Genomic DNA, 17,664 nt, shown 5'->3' with positions numbered 1-17,664 from the left:
TTACTATATTATAAAGTTCAAATAAAATAATTAGTCCTTAAACCCTTTGTTCATTCATTTCTGGACTAAAATAAAAACACATTTTCGCGGTATTGTATTGACCATTTCTGCAACTTACGCGTAATTTTTTCCAGAATAAAATGGACGATCATTAAATTTCATCATTTATAAGGATTTTTTTTACAGTTAAACATTCTGATAACTGGAGAAAATTAAAGAGCTTCCAAACCATAAATTTAAGTCTAGCAATAACTTGATCTGGTGTAATGTAATAGATAGCTGGGTATTCGGCAGCCGAATATCCGTTATCCGATATCCGGCTGTGCTATCTGTTTCATCTCTATTTATTAGTCTGTAAAGTCATCCAAAATAAAAATAAATGATTACATATGAATGATAAAATGAAATAACTTATTAAAATTATCAATCGATTTCTAAATTGTATTATATATAAAAAAAATTTGATGTTTTCTCTTAAATTTCATACATATCGTGTTAAAATATACAGATCGATAGATCATAGAAAAAGACCATTAAAATGTTTTAGTCGTAATCACAAAATTGCATGTTTGAAAAAAATATGTTAATAGTATGTCATGTAATATTGTCCTGTTGGTACAAGTGAGATGTTCGTAGTCGAAATCTTTAACTAAAAGAATTTATTTGTTATAGTGTAAAATAATTGTAACCATACATTGTACTTATACGACATGTGTACAAACAAAACGGATAAACAAAAAATTCAAATAAGTACTTACATTTCAAAGCAAACAAATTCTTACAAAAACTGACTACGAATACTTAACTTGTAAATTTTGACTATTTTTAGACTACTGCTGTAGTTAAGGCAACGACACAAGCCGAGCTCAATGTTTTATAGTTATTAAAAATAAAAACGAATATATAGTTATAGTAAAGAGCAATGAGGCTTTAAAATGTATATAAGCTGATTTTTTATATAAATGTAAAGAAAAATCAACTGTCAAGTCTTACAAAAACTTTTTTGACTGATTTTTGGGTTCAATACGTTAAAATAAGACAAAATATCTTCTTTGTGTGTTAATTTAATCAGGGTTATGCAATGTATTTAATTATTGGTATAATTATGGTGGAACCTACATCAGTAGGTCTTTTTTGTTTTTTGTTAAAAAAAATTATACATCGGTGCGTGTAGTAATTGATATAATGGCAATTAGTATATCTTTGAGATATCCATTTATATTAATTTCTAATTATATTCAAATTAAATTTTATAATTTGCTACCTTGTACCTTATATTATTTGAAAAAAAAAAAAAACATTTTTACCCAGAAAACGATATATTTATTGTATTATAATGCATGGATTTTAGTATAAGATTTAATGGCAAATAACTTAGGGCCTGTTTCTAGGTTGTGGATAACGCTATTTGCGGTATGACAGTATCCAACAGATATTTTTTTTCCACTATATTTATGGGATCTTTCCATTCGCAAATGTGAAATTTAAAATTTTAGTATATTAAATGAAAAAGTGACCCTAAGATGCATAAAATATTTGCTTTAAATTATATTGTTTTCACTTCAAAATGTAGATCAAGTAATGGGTATGGTATAGAAAGACATTTTGTAGTGATCAATGACCAATGGTGCCTGGAATGTTGGTAAAATGAATACTTATCGCTCCATGTTATGTTTAATCTTAGTTCGTTAAGATCATTCTCATTTTTATTAGTCATAAATTGTGATTTTATTTTTACATGACATTATTTATTAAAGGAATTGACTGATATCGTCCTTGTTTTATTTTCTACTTACAGAGAGTGTTTCTGATACTCTAGGCCAGAAAAACTATAGCTTGGTTATGCATGTTGCGAAACGAAAATATCTTACACAAAAATGAATTCGAAAATACTATTTGGGAGATAAAAATATAAATTTAAATAGGCAAGATCAAAGTTTTAAACATTTTACGCTGTAAAAACCATTATATACTATAAAGATGGCAAAACATCATACCATCCGTCTGTTGGTAAACAGTTACCGTAGCCACACCGACACCATAGGAACACAACGCTCAGTTATTACTGCTTCAAAGATATCTTATATATAAAATTCTCGTGTCACAATGTTAGTTACCATACACCTCCGAAACAGCTCGACCGATTTTTATGAAATTTTGTGTGCATATCGAGTAGGTCTGAGAATCGGCCGTCTATTTTTCATACCCCTAAGTTATAATAACATATATAGCTAAACAACGTTTGCGGGTTCAGCTTGTATTTATATATAACACTGATTAGAGATTGATTCTGTAGCATTTAGGGAGGTTCTGCTCAGTGGCAAGCGTGGTTGTCGGCCGCCCGGGGCGGAAGAAAATTTTGCCGCCCCATTATTTAGGTATTTCAATTTAAAGTATACTAAAACTTACTTAGATGAGTGGCTACGACATATAGAATTTAGCCACCCCCTTTCATCCCGTAGGTGTCGTAAGAGGTGACTAAGGGATAGAAAGTTCCAATAATAATAATAATAATGATAAAGCTTTATGTAATTCCATGCAAAATTCATTAATCCTTATCTCAATTTGCCCAAATCAAAATTTCAATCAATTAAATAACAATACAAAATAATTAATAGTACTTATTAGATTTTTTTTTTTTATTTTTTTTTTTTTTTTTGATATCGCAGGGTAACCCATTTACGGGTGATATCCAGAATGCCCGGGTAGGCATTCCTAGACCGTATGTCGGCTTAGCACTTGGGGGTGCACTACCGACCAAAACCCCTGCGGGAGCCTTCAGCCGCTTTAATTGGAGGGTCCCGGATCTGCAGGCAACAGGATCCCTCCAGCGACAGGCTGGCCTCGGCGAAAAGACCAGACTTCTCCTCCATGGGACTGTCCGGCTCACCTCTGAACAATCCCGACGACGCCATGTCTAGCAGGACCGGGTTCCCATCCCGGCCCGACACGGGCACAGGGGCGTTACTGGAAACGCATTAAGTAGCGCCTCCTACGCACCCCCGTTCGTCGCCTGCGGACGGAGGCCTCGTCGGCGGCCCCCTCTCTCATCCGCTCGTCGTTCTCCTTCTGGGACATTACTGTCTCGCAGAAGGAGACCATCGCCTTCCAGGACTCGTCGTCGCCGAGCATCGCGGTGATAACGCTCGGCAGTGACAAGTCCCCTCCGAGGACTGTCGTCAGATCGCGACGTAGCGCCGCCCATCTCGGGCACACCTCGAGGGTGTGCTGGGCAGAGTCCACCGCCGCGCCACAATCGTGACATTCAGTCGTCGGCTCCCTTTGGGCCGTCCGACACAAGTATTCACCAAAGCAACCGTGCCCGGTGAGAACCTGCGTCAGACGGAAGGTGAGGGGTTTGCGCTTACGGCGCATCCACCGCTCAAGGACCGGGCGCAAGGCAGCCGTTACGCGTGTGCCATACGGCTGCTCCGCCAGGTCCTCCCCCCACCTCCGCATTAGTGCTTCTTGCCCCATCCGGCGCACCCGTAGGATCCCGTCCAACGTGGGGTTCTCACCGAGAGCCCTCCTACCCGAGACGTATGAGTAGGTCTCGGCAAGGACCTCCGCCACGAGTTCCCACGGGGGATCGCCGGCTAGAGCAGTAGCTGCAGCCCACGATACCGTACGGTACCCCCGGATCACCCTCACCGCGATGATCCTCTGCGCAGACCGCAGCGCGGCCTTATTCCTCGCAGTGAGGCGATCCGCCCAAACCGGGGCACCGTACGTCGCCATACTCCGGCAGATTCCGGAATATAGCTGCCTGCAGGCGGCGCTGGGTCCTCCGAGGTTCGGGAGGAGTCTGCCCAGTGCACTCGCCACCTTCACGACCTTCGGTCCCACCACAGCGAAGTGTGGGCCGAAGGTCCACCCTCCGTCAAGGATGAGCCCCAGATATTTGATTTGGGAGCTCATCCTGACCCTCCCCTCTCCGATCTGTAGGGTAGCCCCCGGTGGGGGTCCCTTGCGTCCGGTCCCGCGGAAGAGGAGGGCTTCGGTTTTGTCAATTCTGACCCGAAGCCCCAAACTCTTTATGCGGCTGATCACGAGGTCGAGTCCGACCTCGGCCAGCTGCGCCGCCTCCTTGTAGTCTCGTCCCCGAGAGTAAACGAGGGTGTCATCCGCGTAGCAGATGACACCCATCCCGGGGAGGAGACGGCCTCGCAGGACCCAGTCGTAACCAATGTCCCACAAGATCGGGCCCAGCACCGATCCTTGCGGGACACCACAGCCGACTCGCCGCCACTCCACGGACCCCGACCGATTCTCGAGGCCTACTTTCCGATCGGAGAGGTACGCCTCCAACAGCCTCCCTAGATACGGGGGCACTCCGAAGAATTTCAGTGCCTCCCGTATCACTGCGTGCGGGAGGCTGTTGAAGGCGTTCGCGATGTCCAACGACACCGCGACCACCACCTCCCTCCCTTGTTCCGCCTCACCCGTCACCGCCCGCAGGCGTTTGAGGGCGTCGATGGTCGACCGGCGCGCTCGAAACCCGAATTGGGATTCCGAGAGTCCGGGTCCCGAGCCCTCCTCCAGGTGCTGAACGAGCCGGGAAGCCACTATTCTCTCCAAGAGTTTCCCAGCTTCGTTCAGCAACACCACCGGTCGCACCGACGAAGCCGAGTCCGGGGTCCGCCCTGCCTTAGGAAGTAGGCAGAGCCGACCCTCCTTCCAGGCCCCCGGGAACTGACCAGACCGCAGGCAGCGGTCAAAAAGTTCCCGGAGGCTGTTGCCGAGGTGCCCGAGAGCGATCGCAAGTACTCTCCCGTGCACCCCGTCTGGACCCGGCGCCCTCTTCTTACTCCGAAGGCGGGACAACGCCGCCTCCATTTCAGCCTCTGTGACGGGTGGGGGAACACCCTCCTCCTCGTCCGGCGTCTGCCGAGCCATCCTGGGGGGCACGAAGCCCTCGGGTTCGTCGGGAAAGAGTTCCCCGACGATCCTCCCGAGTTGCTCCGGCTGGAGCGTTTCGCTGATGGGGGCCGAATGGGCGCGGAGCTTGTTTCGCGCCCAAATATACGGTCGGCCCCAGGGGTCTCTCTCCAGACCCCCCAACTAGCTCCAGCCAGGCCTCTTCCTTGGCTCGGCATATGGCCTGCTGCAGGATCTTCCTTTTCTCCACGTAGATCCTGCGCAGCCTGTCGTCCCTGTCCACGTCCTGGGGGCGTCTCCGCCTGCTCCGAGTATATTGCCTCCTGGCCCCGTTGCAGGCGGCCCGGAGACCGGCTATCTCGGCCGACCACCAGTAGAGCGCCCGCCGCAGGGGTGGACGCTTCGCGAGTGGCATGGCCGCTCTGCTGACAGCAGTAAATACGTCGCAGAGCCGGTTAGCCGCCTCATCCACCCCAAACTCCATAAGCGGCGGAAGACTCCAGCGGCCGATGATTGCGGCCTCCTCAGCCAGTTCCCGGTTGAGCTTGGAGAGAGCCCAACGCGGAAACTGGCTACGCCCAATGGACGACGTTGATGACGACAACAACGCCGGACGTACGGGAGCTGGAGACACCTCGAACCTTATATATCGATGGTCCGAGAGAGTCTCCACCTCCGTCTCCACCCTCCACCCCTCCACTCTGCGTGCGATGGCTGGCGTGGCGAACGTGACGTCAACCACGGAACCTCCCGACCAACGCACGCACGTCTGGACTGCCCCAACATTGAGCAGGGACAGTCCGGCAGCAAGAGCCCACTCCTCCACCTCCCTCCCTTTTGGGTTCGTAACCGGGTTACCCCAAGCCGTGGACTTGGCGTTGAGGTCGCCGGCTACGAACACATGAAGTGGAGCTAGCTGCCCCACCAGTGGCCCCAGAACGTCGAGAAACCGTTCCAGAGCCGCCAGGTCACGGTTCGGGGAGAAGTAGACTCCGACGAAAGCCACCCCTCCCCGAACCGCCGCCACATACCCGTGGCCCCTCGCCTTGATGACGAGTGGGGGTCCGGCTCCAGGCCTCACCACGATCGCCACCAAACCCTCGGTGTCTCCCGCCCATTGTGGGCAAAGAGGCACGGCATATGGCTCGGCAACGATTCCGACGTCAACACACCACTCCGCCATGGACTGCAGGAAAAGGTCCTGGGCCCCAGCGGAGTGGTTGACGTTCGCCTGGAGGACGCTGAGATGCCCGGGCATTATTCAGTCATCTCAGCATCTGCCGACACCACGCAGTTCCCCCCTTGGGATATTTGCGGGGGGAACTTCCCACGAGTTGATGGGGGCTTACACGCTATGCCCCCCATCACGTGGCCCGCTGGCCTATCAGCGTCCGCGCACACCGCGCAACGAGCGGCGGCCGAGCACCCGGCGGCTTTGTGGCCAGCCTGACCACAGCGATAGCACAGTGTGCTGCGATCAGTGCCAGCTGGGCACGTGGCACCAACGTGCCCTAGTCCCAGGCAGCGGAAACAGTGCCTAGGACGTGCCTGCAGGAGGTGGATGACTCCCCTGCTCCACCCCACCGCTATGCTCCCGGCCTGCAGCAGTTTTTTCCCTGCCACCGCCGGGAGCTCAATGTGGGCTGTCCCCGAGCCTATTTGTCCTACGCGGATATTTCTCACGTGGACTTGCCCCGGGGAACAGCCCCCCTCCTTCGCCACCACGGTAGCCAGGCGCTCCGCAGTGACAGCGTCGCTCAGGCCTGAGATTCTTATCTCCGCCGTCTTCTCAGGCCTGAGCACCTCCGCCTCCTCAGCCAAGGCCTCCTTTAACCGAGCGGCGAGGGCATCGGCTTTCTCACCGCTCGTGGAGCCGGGCACTTCGATGAGGCGCGCCCCGGTCGCCGATTGGCGGATCCGGAGCGGGCCGATTCCCATCTCCTCGAGGTCGATACTGCTCTCGGCCTTGAGCAATATCGACCCGTACGTGGCCCCCCTGGCTGCTGCCTCCGGCCGTAACTTTACTATTACGGCCGCTGAGCGGGGGAGCGCCAGCTTGGGCTTTGGGGCCTCCTTCTTGACGGGCGGCGTTGACGCCGCCGTTTTCTTGCTCGCTGGGTTATTCGCCAGCGGAGCTGAATCCGTCCGTTTTTTCGCCGCCTTTTTGCGACGGACGACTTCCGTCCAGCTAGTCGACGGTTCCTCCTGGGGTTTCGCCCCCTCTCCCTCCTTCCCTTGAGGAGCAGCATCCTTTGAGGAGGAGGGACCGTACGCGGTCCATTCCACCTCCTTAACCGTTCCCTTCCCCTTACCCTTTCCCTTCCCCTTTCCTTTTCTCAACGCTTTGGGGAGGGTGGGGAGTTCCTCCGAGTTTAATTGCGCACCCGCTCTTGCGCTAGAGGCCGCCGTCATTCTGTCATTGTCCACACCGGAGGCCCTCGTGGCTCGCGCTAGCGGTCTACTGTCCCCAGTCCTTGCGGGGCCGCAAGGAGGGGCAGCCGGGAGCTGAAGAGCCGTCATGCGATCGTCCACAATGTTGCCGACCATAACAGCTATGTCCTGCATTAAGTCGGCAGGCTCCTTTGCACTCGTGGATTCAGCCACCTTTTTGCGGCTGTCCTCGAACTCCCGTCTGTAAGCCCGCACCTCCTCACGGCTCAGTTCCAGCTCCCGAGTGAGCCGACAGATGTCCGCCTTCAGTCTTCGGACTTCGTCCGTCTCGTTGCGGACCACTAGGGACTCCAGCATGTCCCTAATGGCGCCGGCGGCCCTTCTAATTTTGGCGGCATAACCCCCCTTCAGGTTGACCGACTTCCCAGTCAGGCCGAGGATTAAATTGAGGTTGGCCACAGAAGCCACCCTCAGCTCCTCAGCCCCCCGGTTCTCGATATCGTCCAACTCGATAGGGGTCTCCTCCATGTGACCCCCCACCACCTTCTCCTTCCTGTATACTCTCTTGAGAAGGGACGTCTCGAACTCGTTCTCTCGGTCTTTCTCCACACGCTCTCTCAGAGCTGCTCTGGCGCCCGTAAGTGTGGGTGCCTTGCCCCTCTTGGCCGCTGGCCGGGACCTAGCCCCCACGCTCGCTCCCATCTCTATCTCCGTGCCGGAGTTTTCTGAGCCTCCCGAGTAAAGGCGCTTTCGCCCCAGCTCCGACTCAGACAACGAGGTGATGGAGATGTCCTCCAAGACCTCGATATCTCCTTGCGACTGGCCCTGAGAAGGGCCTTTGGGTTGGCCCTGAGAAGGGCCGTTGGGTTGGCCCTGAGAAGGGCCGTTGGGTTGGCCCTGAGAAGGGCCGTTGGGTTGGCCCTGAGAAGGGCCGTTGGGTTGGCCCTGAGAAGGGCCCTTGGTAGCTCCACCTCTGCTCTCGCGTAGAGGAAGCATCGTTTCACAATCGTAGTCACACGGACAGAACAAACCACAGCCAAGTACAGCTTACAGCGTTCAGTCACCTGCCTGCCACCTGCGTTACCGGGGTCAGGACAGGGTCCAGGGGAGACGACGAGGACGTAGCTATAAACACTTGGGGACTCCCCCTATTAGATTTTATTAGATTAGTGATCATTATTAACTATTTCATGTAAAATAAATAAATTAATCTAATATATAAAATTCTCGTGTCGCGGTGTTTGTAGTTAAACTCCTCCGAAAGGCTAGACCGATTCTCATGAAGTTTTGTGTGCATATTGGGTAGGTCTGAGAATCGAACAACATCTATTTTTCATCCCCCTAAATGTTAACTGTAGTCCACCCCTAATTTTTTTATTTTATTTTTTTATTTTTAGATGAATTATTTATATTTTTATTTTTTTATGATACATCATTAAAAAATACATACAACCCTAAATTTTCAACCTTCTACGATCAACCCCTATATTTTATTTGTTAATTATAAACTTTATTTTTTTTTGGCAGGATTTTTATATTTATTTTGTCATGACTTAGAATAAAAAAAAAAATTATATTACTCGTAATTTTCAACGTTTCTACGATCAAGTCCTATTTTTCCATCGCAATTTTTATTTTTTATTATTTTTAATAATTTCCTTTAATTGTGATTTTTTTCTCAATTCAATTTGATCTCCTGCCTTCGCCGGTCGATAACTATCAATCGATCAGTTATCCCCGCTAGAGGTCTACATTACGTTGTCACCTCTCATCCAGCAAACATCACGGGGATGACAATAATGCCGGTCTCCTGTCTTACTCACTATACTGTTTTCGGCCATTGTTTTTTTTTTTGTTTTATTTGTGTACCGATCGTAGTAGTGACTGTTATACGTATTATTTTAATTTTTCTGTGCACTAAATAAAGCATACTTTCATTGTCTACAACGCTTTCGTTTATAAGTAAATCCCCGCACACTTATAGTAGATAGTTTATTGGCAAAACAACGTTTGCCGGGTCAGCTAGTTAATAATACGAAATAGCAAAGTTCCAATACCACTGTGGAACTAGTGAAGCCGACCGATGGCGGTATAGCCATCCTACAGCTAGCTTTTTAAATACACAACCGAAGACGAGCAGCAGCGTCTTCGGTGCGACAAAGCTAGCCCTGCGGTCACTAACCCGCCTGCCCAGCGTAGTGACTATGGGCAAAAACCCTCATGAGTTCGCGGTAGAATTTTAGGCCCTCAGTTGTCGGTAGCCCCACTATTCCCGGCTACAGCAGCGGCCGCGGTAACGGTGGGGCGGAGGGTGCTGAGGATGACCGGGATACGGGAGGCTGCCACTCAAAATTACAGGTACTACGTACCGGTTACGTATAATGGAGGCATGTTACGGCTGGACCACAACTTTACCGAACTGGAAGTAAAATCGAGTCTTAAACTTAAACTTAAGTGAAGTATACTGGGGTTGTCTGAAGTTTGAAGAGAGGGCGAAGACACGATGATCCTGGACTCCGGGCACTTGTTCTGCTTCCGTGAAGGTGATGGGCTTTCCCAAGGTGGCGTCGATTTTCTGGTCCACAAGACTCTCACTAACAACGTTGTGGAAGTCAGCAATGTGTCGAACCGGGTAGCGTACCTTGTACTTAAACTCACTGACAGGTACTCCCTAGAAGTGATACTCTTATCTCTAGCTCTATGCGCCGACCTCAGCACAATCTGACAATGAAGTCGAAGCCTTGTGTGACGATATTACTAGGGCCATGCATGGGACTACTTCGGCCTTCTACAACGTTGTTATGGGAGACTTCAACGCTAAAGTGGGAATACAAGACCGCGACGAATCGAGGATCGGACCACACGGGTAGGGGCACAGGAATCGCAGGAGGCAGATGCTCGTCAACTACTACGAGTCAGAGGGGCTCTTCTTGATGAATTCAGTTTTTTGAGAAGAAGCCCCAAAGGCGGTGTACCTACATGGCAAAGCCCCAACACTATGATGAGGAACGAGATAGATTCATCATAGCGGATAAAAGGCATATATTCAGAGATGTCTCCTTGGTTAATTGGTTTAACACTGGCAGTAACCACCGGCTATTGCGGAGCACTTTAAATATATATCTTTCGAAAAGAGCGGGCCCGCTTAGTGAAATCTACTCTCCGACGTACGCTGCCCCAATTACTATGTGGCTCCGAGCAGTTTCAATGGGAACTTCGAAACCGATTCGATTCGCTGGAAACTACTGGCAACGTGGAAGAGATGACCGACAACGTGGTGATGACGGTGTGTACACTAGGTCGTAGGCACTTTCCGCCGACGAAGTCAACAAAGCAGTCCAACTCTCTTCCGAAGCCTTGGATCTAATGTGGCGGAGGCGCGAGTTGCTCACTGCTCAAGCAGCTTCGCCAGAACAGAGGGCTCTTTCCAAGAAGATACGAAAACTTGTACGCCAAGACCTCCACTGCTCAAATACGAGAGAGATTGCTACTCTGATTGAGCAGAATAGGGATGACGTAGTTACGACTGAGCTACTTAAAGCCACAGGGCGACCTGCCCTAAAAGTCTTGGCGAGACTCTTTCACGCCGTCACCCACCGAGGTACCACGCCAGAGGTGTGGTCCAGTGTGTTTGGTGCTGTTCTTTAAGAGAGGCGACAAGTCTCTGTCAAAGAATTACACATCGATCTCACTTCTGAGCCATATCTATAAGCTGTTTTCGAGTGTTGTTACGAATCGTCTTGCCAGAAGACTCGACGAATTCCAACTACCGGAGCAGCGGAGTTTTGAAATGACTACAGCACTGTAAACACCACATCCATACTGTTCGGTAGATTATACAAAAGACGGAAGAATATAATCAGCCGCTGTGTATGGCATTTGTGGACTACGAAAAAGTCTTCGACTATTGCTTCTCAAAATGGAAAAACAAAAAATACTGTTTATCCAAATGTCTTGGATTAAGTTTTAAAATAGCCTAGCAATTAATATATATATATATATTTTTTTGTATTAATAAGTGAATTTGATGTAATTTTTTTTTATTATTTCACTTTATACGTAGCGAAGCACGTACCGGGCCGCTAGTATTTACTAATTGTTTTTATTATTTAAGTGTTGTTCAATTTTGCCGCCCCCTAAAAAGTGTCGCCCGGGGCGGGCCGCCCCCCCCGCCCCCACTACGCTACGCCACTGGTTCTGCTTTAGAAGGCTGTCGAAGTTTTTTTTTTCAATGATAGAAAGAAATCACCGTAGCAAAGTTTTGGTTTAATAGTTGGATACCCGGTAAAACTTATATATTTTGAAACAGTATTAACTGAGTTACATAATAATGTATGAAAGTATAGGGGCAATATAATTAGAGTAAGGTCTGTTTTTTTGGAATTGTCCTAATTGGTAAACAAATATGGCGTACTTATGACCACAGACAATTAGAGTATAGTGTAGCTTAGTGAAGTGACACAAAGAGCAAATGAATGAACAATATCAATAAGCCATAGACAAAGTAAAATTAATTTAACATCGAAATATTTAATGATACCATATTGCTGAAATTATTTCAAAAACTAATAATATATTAAATAATTTTGCTAAGAATTAGTAGAGGTACAGAATTACGAAAAAAAAATATTAATCGAGCATCGAGCATAAAAGGCAACAAAGGGGACTGTCCATTTTGGCCCAAGGTGAGCAGAATTCATACAAAAAAACAAATATACCAATAATTTTCATAAATTAAATCATGTTTATTCGTGAATTGCAGTTTTATCAATATAAACTGATGAAAAGTTTATTTAATAAGTATTTTAATTCATTAATTATATACTTCTAGTTTATTTTCGGTTGGTGATTTGATTACAACACGTTGCCAGTATTAAACAAACAATTATTATTAACGAACAATCGATTTTAAAATATTTTTAAATCAATTATTTGTTAAAATCGATTAAAAGTATTGTTAAATCGAATTAATAAGAAAAAAGTCTAAAAAAGGTCTATAGAAGTGTATTTAGTAAAAAAACATTTAACTTTGGTGAAAAATAAACTATTTTAGAAACATTGTTATTGACTAAATAAAAAGCAAGCAATTAATTATATTAAATTCGATTATCGATTTAATCGATTTATTTGTTTATTGAAAATATTATTTATTATGGCAACCCTAAACTACAGACTTTTGCTTCATACATTCATTTGACTTCGATGTTGCTTTCATGGTGATATAGCAAAATAAGGTTTTCCGTCAACCGAGAATTCATCACTACTGCGACGTAAAATACACAGTAGGCATATTCATAAGTAGGAAAATATATTTTGTATTTATTTTATATGTAAACAATAAAGGTCAGGCAGAGAAGCCATAAAAAAATATTATTGCAACTGCATGGTTGGTCGACGGACAGTAGGTTGTTGTGGCCATGTCATGAAATTATTTGGTTTTTGGGCTGAAAAAGGTTTCAAGATTTTATAAATCTACCTGCCTAGTTTTTAGATAACATTCTGTTAACGTACGAATCCGATTAGTAAAACAAAAATAACAAAACAATGATTTTTTATTTCAGAAACCTTCTTGTAATTATCCACAAAAAAACAAAAAATGAAACACCTGGATACAAAACTATATCATTTTTCTAATTCATACTTGTTAGTACTACTAACTTAATATATAATTATTATTCTCAGTGACTGTCCACTCGGGGCCGAAACCCCCATACAAAGTGGACAGTCCCCTATATATTTCGTTTATGTGATATGGTCGGTAAAAAAAAAGCCAAAAATAAAATTTACAACAAAATAAAGGGGCCGCCTGTGTCTAAAAAAAGTCGACCCTATTAATATTATTGTCACATTATTTGTATTGACTATGAATAAAAAACCTTGCGCCGGCGGCACACTCTCTCTAACATCTAAAAAAAGGACTAATAACATTGTACTCCACGAAGCTCTCATTGGGTAATCTTAAGTCTCATCCTAAAGTCTCAAATATTTTTCCTGTGAACTACAGTAAACGTTTATGCCGTTGCTATGTGGTATACTTTAATATTATATGGGATAGCATTAATAATGTTCAGGATGAAATTGATATTCAGAAATATTCATATTATAAAATAAAACCTTTACAATGAACACTTTACCATAAATGATTGACATTTGCAATATTTTGTAAGCATTTTTTTTGTGCGCTCAACATAAAAAAAAGAAGAAAAAAAAACAATTAATAACAAAATACAAATAAATAACAAATCGCTTTACTGTAATATTATTTAACAAGTTATAATTCGTGAAATTTTAAAATATAGTTAAAGAACATGGCCTATTTTATCGCTCATGCTGTTCATTCACTTATACTCATTCACTTCTAAAAATATTATGACCACATCCCTATTTGCCTTATAAAAAAAGATATTGAAATGTCATATTCGAAAATATTAGTTATCTGTACTCTCGGAATTCGTATTTTGTAGTTTTTATGTGTTTAAAATGATAAATTGATATTTGTTTTTAGTGAAATAAATAGTAAATGGAGTTTTACAAGTGTCCGTAAGCTAATATGTTGTGAAAGTGAGTGATAAATGCGGAAAAAACGTGAATTACGATTGACAGCGGTTTGTTTACCAATTAGGACTCTTCCAAAAAAACAAGATATACAATTAATTATTCGCAGCTATCGGATCCCTCCGCCGGCTTCAATATTTTCTTCCTATCCCTACCAAAATTGCGTTAGCACAGTCACTCCTACTACCGATTCTTGACTATGCTGATATTTGTTACCTAGATCTTAAAGAGGAGCAGTTAAATAAGCTTGAGCGCATCCAGAATCTCTGCATACGGTTCATATTTGGTCTTCGCAAATATGACCATGTCTCCGATTTTCGCAATCAACTCAAGTGGCTCCCTATCCGCTTTCGCAGGAATACTCACATCCTTTCTTTACTATATTGTGTACTTTTCCATCCAGATACACCGCTTTATCTAAAAAATCGCTTTGAGTTTCTCTGTGACACTCATGAACGTTCCCTCAGGTCATCTTCAACCTTAACACTCAAAACTCCTTCTCATACTACTTCCTTTTATTCAAACTCCTTTTCTGTTAAAGCTGTACAACTTTGGAACTCTCTTCCTTTCTCTATAAGAAAAGCTCAATCTCTTGCTTGTTTTAAAAAATATCTAAAGGCGCATTTTTTGTCACTAAATACCTCATAAATATCATTATCAGCTTCAAAAATATATAATGTAGTATTTGTTTATGTAGTATATATGTATATATTTATTTGTATATATGTATGTGTATGTATATTGTGTGTATATGTATGTGTATATGTATATTTACTTCTGTTAATATCATACTGCTTGTTAACTATACGCCAATTCTTTATCAACTATTTGTACACTTCCCTCCCGCTTCTCTTTTTCTTCGCTATGTCCTATGCCCAAAGGTTGTCTGGAAGAAATCGCTCTTAGCGATAAGACCGCCTTTGTACATCTTTCTTTTCATGTATCACTTTTTTGTAATGTTTCTTTGTGGTGTACAATAAAGAGTATTTATTATTATTATTATTATAATAATTTTTGAAAATAGACTGAAAAATGATGGTACTTTAGGGTTACTAAAAAGTAAAAAAACGAAACACATAATAATTATATAACATTTTATTGACACAAATAATAGGATATGTCATTACATTAGTGAACATTGTTTAGATTATCAAAATTACTAGATTTATTTATTTTTTTGGAAAATCTAATCATTTTTTTTTTTTTGCTTACATAATATAATAAAAATAGACATTAACAGCTATATAAGCACCTATTAAAAGTTTATACAAAAAATTGAAACAATGTTGATCATTTTTTCCATTTCAAACAAAGTATTAAAAATAATTACGATAAAGTAATTATAATAATTAACTGAATGAACTATATAAATAAGAATAATTGATATTAAATTTTATTTCTGGTAACACTGAATCACGATTTAAAAACTAATTATATTTAAATAATAAGCATTATTGATGAAGCTACACCAAGATTTGAGCTTACAATACGTCTAGAAAATTTTTTATTTTGATATTAATGTATTCTTAATAGTAAACTCTGAAAAAAATGTAAATCTGTAAAGCAAATAAAAATAAAATCATCTCTATATTGTTGTAAGCACAAATATTAAAATTGTCTTATAAAATAATTTGAGATCTACTACACATTATGTATTATGTACTCTTATATGAAATACATTTAAAATATTTAATACTACTCTAAGACGGAATGGGTATTGCGAACTACATCAACCTTTATATGTCTACTGGAGTTTTTTTCTAATTGTTGACATATAAACGATAAAGACATTAAAATGTTTTTTTTTTTTTTTTTTTAAATTAACGCATAGTAAAATGCTAATAATAATTATTGTAATATACATTTACATGTGATCCTATTTTTAACGGAATGTAGCACAGATTACAAACATTAATATGGATACAATGCCTTAAATTATTAGCATAAAAAATCGTATATATAATTTAAAAAAATAAATAGAAAAGCATTATGTAATTACGCATTAAAATATACCATACCAAAATGTACGTACATATATAATAAAATAATAAAAATAATAGGCACTAAAAATTTTTTGAGATTACGGGTTTATTTTGTACTCCAAAAAAATAAAATAAAGGTTATAATTCGAAAATCAAATGTATTATAAATATTAATAAAATTTTTACATAAGCTATTTTTTTACAAAAGCGAAATAGATTTTACTCATTACTATATAAAATAATTAATTAGAAGCGGATTTCTACTTTTATTTTTTCTTATTTTTTTTTTTCGTTTTTAAAAAAAATATTTCTTTACATCATTTATAAATGTAGTTTAATGTCCTAGTTCCACCAACAACACATTAATTTAATCTAAACACTATTTAAAATCTACGCGTTACTTTTATTGAGACTTTCATGAGGCATTCGACCTTTTACTATATTTACAAATTTTCTTAATGATTAAATCTAATTAATTTACTAAAGTGATTACGTTTCATATCAATCTAAACTTAAAAAATTTTTTTATGAAAACACTATTAAAGTTGGAGATGTATAAAATTTTCACAAATATTTACTGTAATTTTGTTTGCAATAAAAAAGTAATACGTATAGGGCACAGAAATTAGGGTAAAGAAATACAAATATAGGCAATGATATTGAGCGCTCGGCGAGCGTGAGGATCGTTTTGCACATCGTACAAGGATGGCAAAGAGAAAGAGTTTAAATCAGTAATAAAAAAATTATAAAAAATAATAAAATATCAAAGTAAGAATATGTATGTATTATTCAACGTTGAAGTAAAGTTGAAGGTCAGCGCTCAACATTTGTGCCGATAATAACTTAAATTTAATTAAATTTTGTTTGCCAAATTCGTTTTATTTGCACTCTGTAGTGTAGAACCGAAATATTATTACAAAACAAACTAACTTACTATCCTATCATCAATAATAATTAACTATTGCTTAGGTAAAAGGCAATATAGTAAATATCCAAATCTGAGAAAAATAAAATAAATAGCATTATAATATGAATAAAGGTTTAGTAGAATAGTTTATAATTTTTAATGACATATTTTAGAATTGTAATGACATCGAAGTTTAACAAAAAGCAGTAACAAACGGTTATTGCCTTTTACCTAAGGACGGTAGAATAGATATTTACCTTACACAATATTCATATTAACTTACAAGCTATCATTTGATAACTTTAAAAACTTTTAAAATAAGTTATAGCTTAAGATCATCGTCTATGTGTCGACACATTACATTAAAAATAGAAAGTTTAATAAGAGCATCTCACTTATATAATAATCATATTCGCTTACTAACATAGACGAAACGGTTTACCGCATTTTATACAAAGATATTACTATAACTAATATTAAAATTACTCACTCAATATTTATGATTAAAGGGATGTTTAGTGCAGTAGATTGAAAAAATCATACAGTAAAGTTTTAAAGGTAATTTGTAGGTAAAGAGTAGTTTAAGTATCGAAAACAATTTAGTAGGTATAGAGACGGATGTGTCGGAAATTTTCTTTGCCTATCACAAGAACCGGGGAACTCATTATTGTATGTAAATATTTTTTATGAATAAAGCATTACAATTATTAAAATTATTGTTTATATGTGAAAAAACGTTCAACGGTGTCAATGTACTATCGAATTGACTTTGATAAAACTTTTAATAGCAATCTCTAATTTTTCTTACTTTTATCATATCAAATTCAAAAACAATGTTACACTCTTTATATATTTAATAACGAGTTCTTACATATAAGCAGTTGCTTTTGCTACTATTTAATAGACACAGAGAAGAAAAAACAGAAGAAAGAAGAAAGAGGGCTGTTAATA

At 41.5% G+C, this 17,664-nt stretch overlaps 1 long non-coding RNA gene across 1 annotated transcript; it reads left to right on the top strand.

Annotated features, from left to right (window-relative positions):
* Positions 1–24: 24 nt before the first annotated feature.
* On the top strand, positions 25–12,764 carry LOC123655531. The gene is made up of 3 exons (XR_006743421.1): positions 25–94; positions 12,556–12,567; positions 12,754–12,764. It is a non-coding gene; the product is annotated as an uncharacterized LOC123655531 (long non-coding RNA).
* Positions 12,765–17,664: the final 4,900 nt, after the last annotated feature.

The sequence above is a fragment of the Melitaea cinxia genome, chromosome 8 (assembly GCF_905220565.1).
Source record: "Melitaea cinxia chromosome 8, ilMelCinx1.1, whole genome shotgun sequence".
Taxonomy (NCBI): domain Eukaryota; kingdom Metazoa; phylum Arthropoda; class Insecta; order Lepidoptera; family Nymphalidae; genus Melitaea; species Melitaea cinxia.
This window is presented reverse-complemented; position numbering and strand designations above follow the sequence as displayed.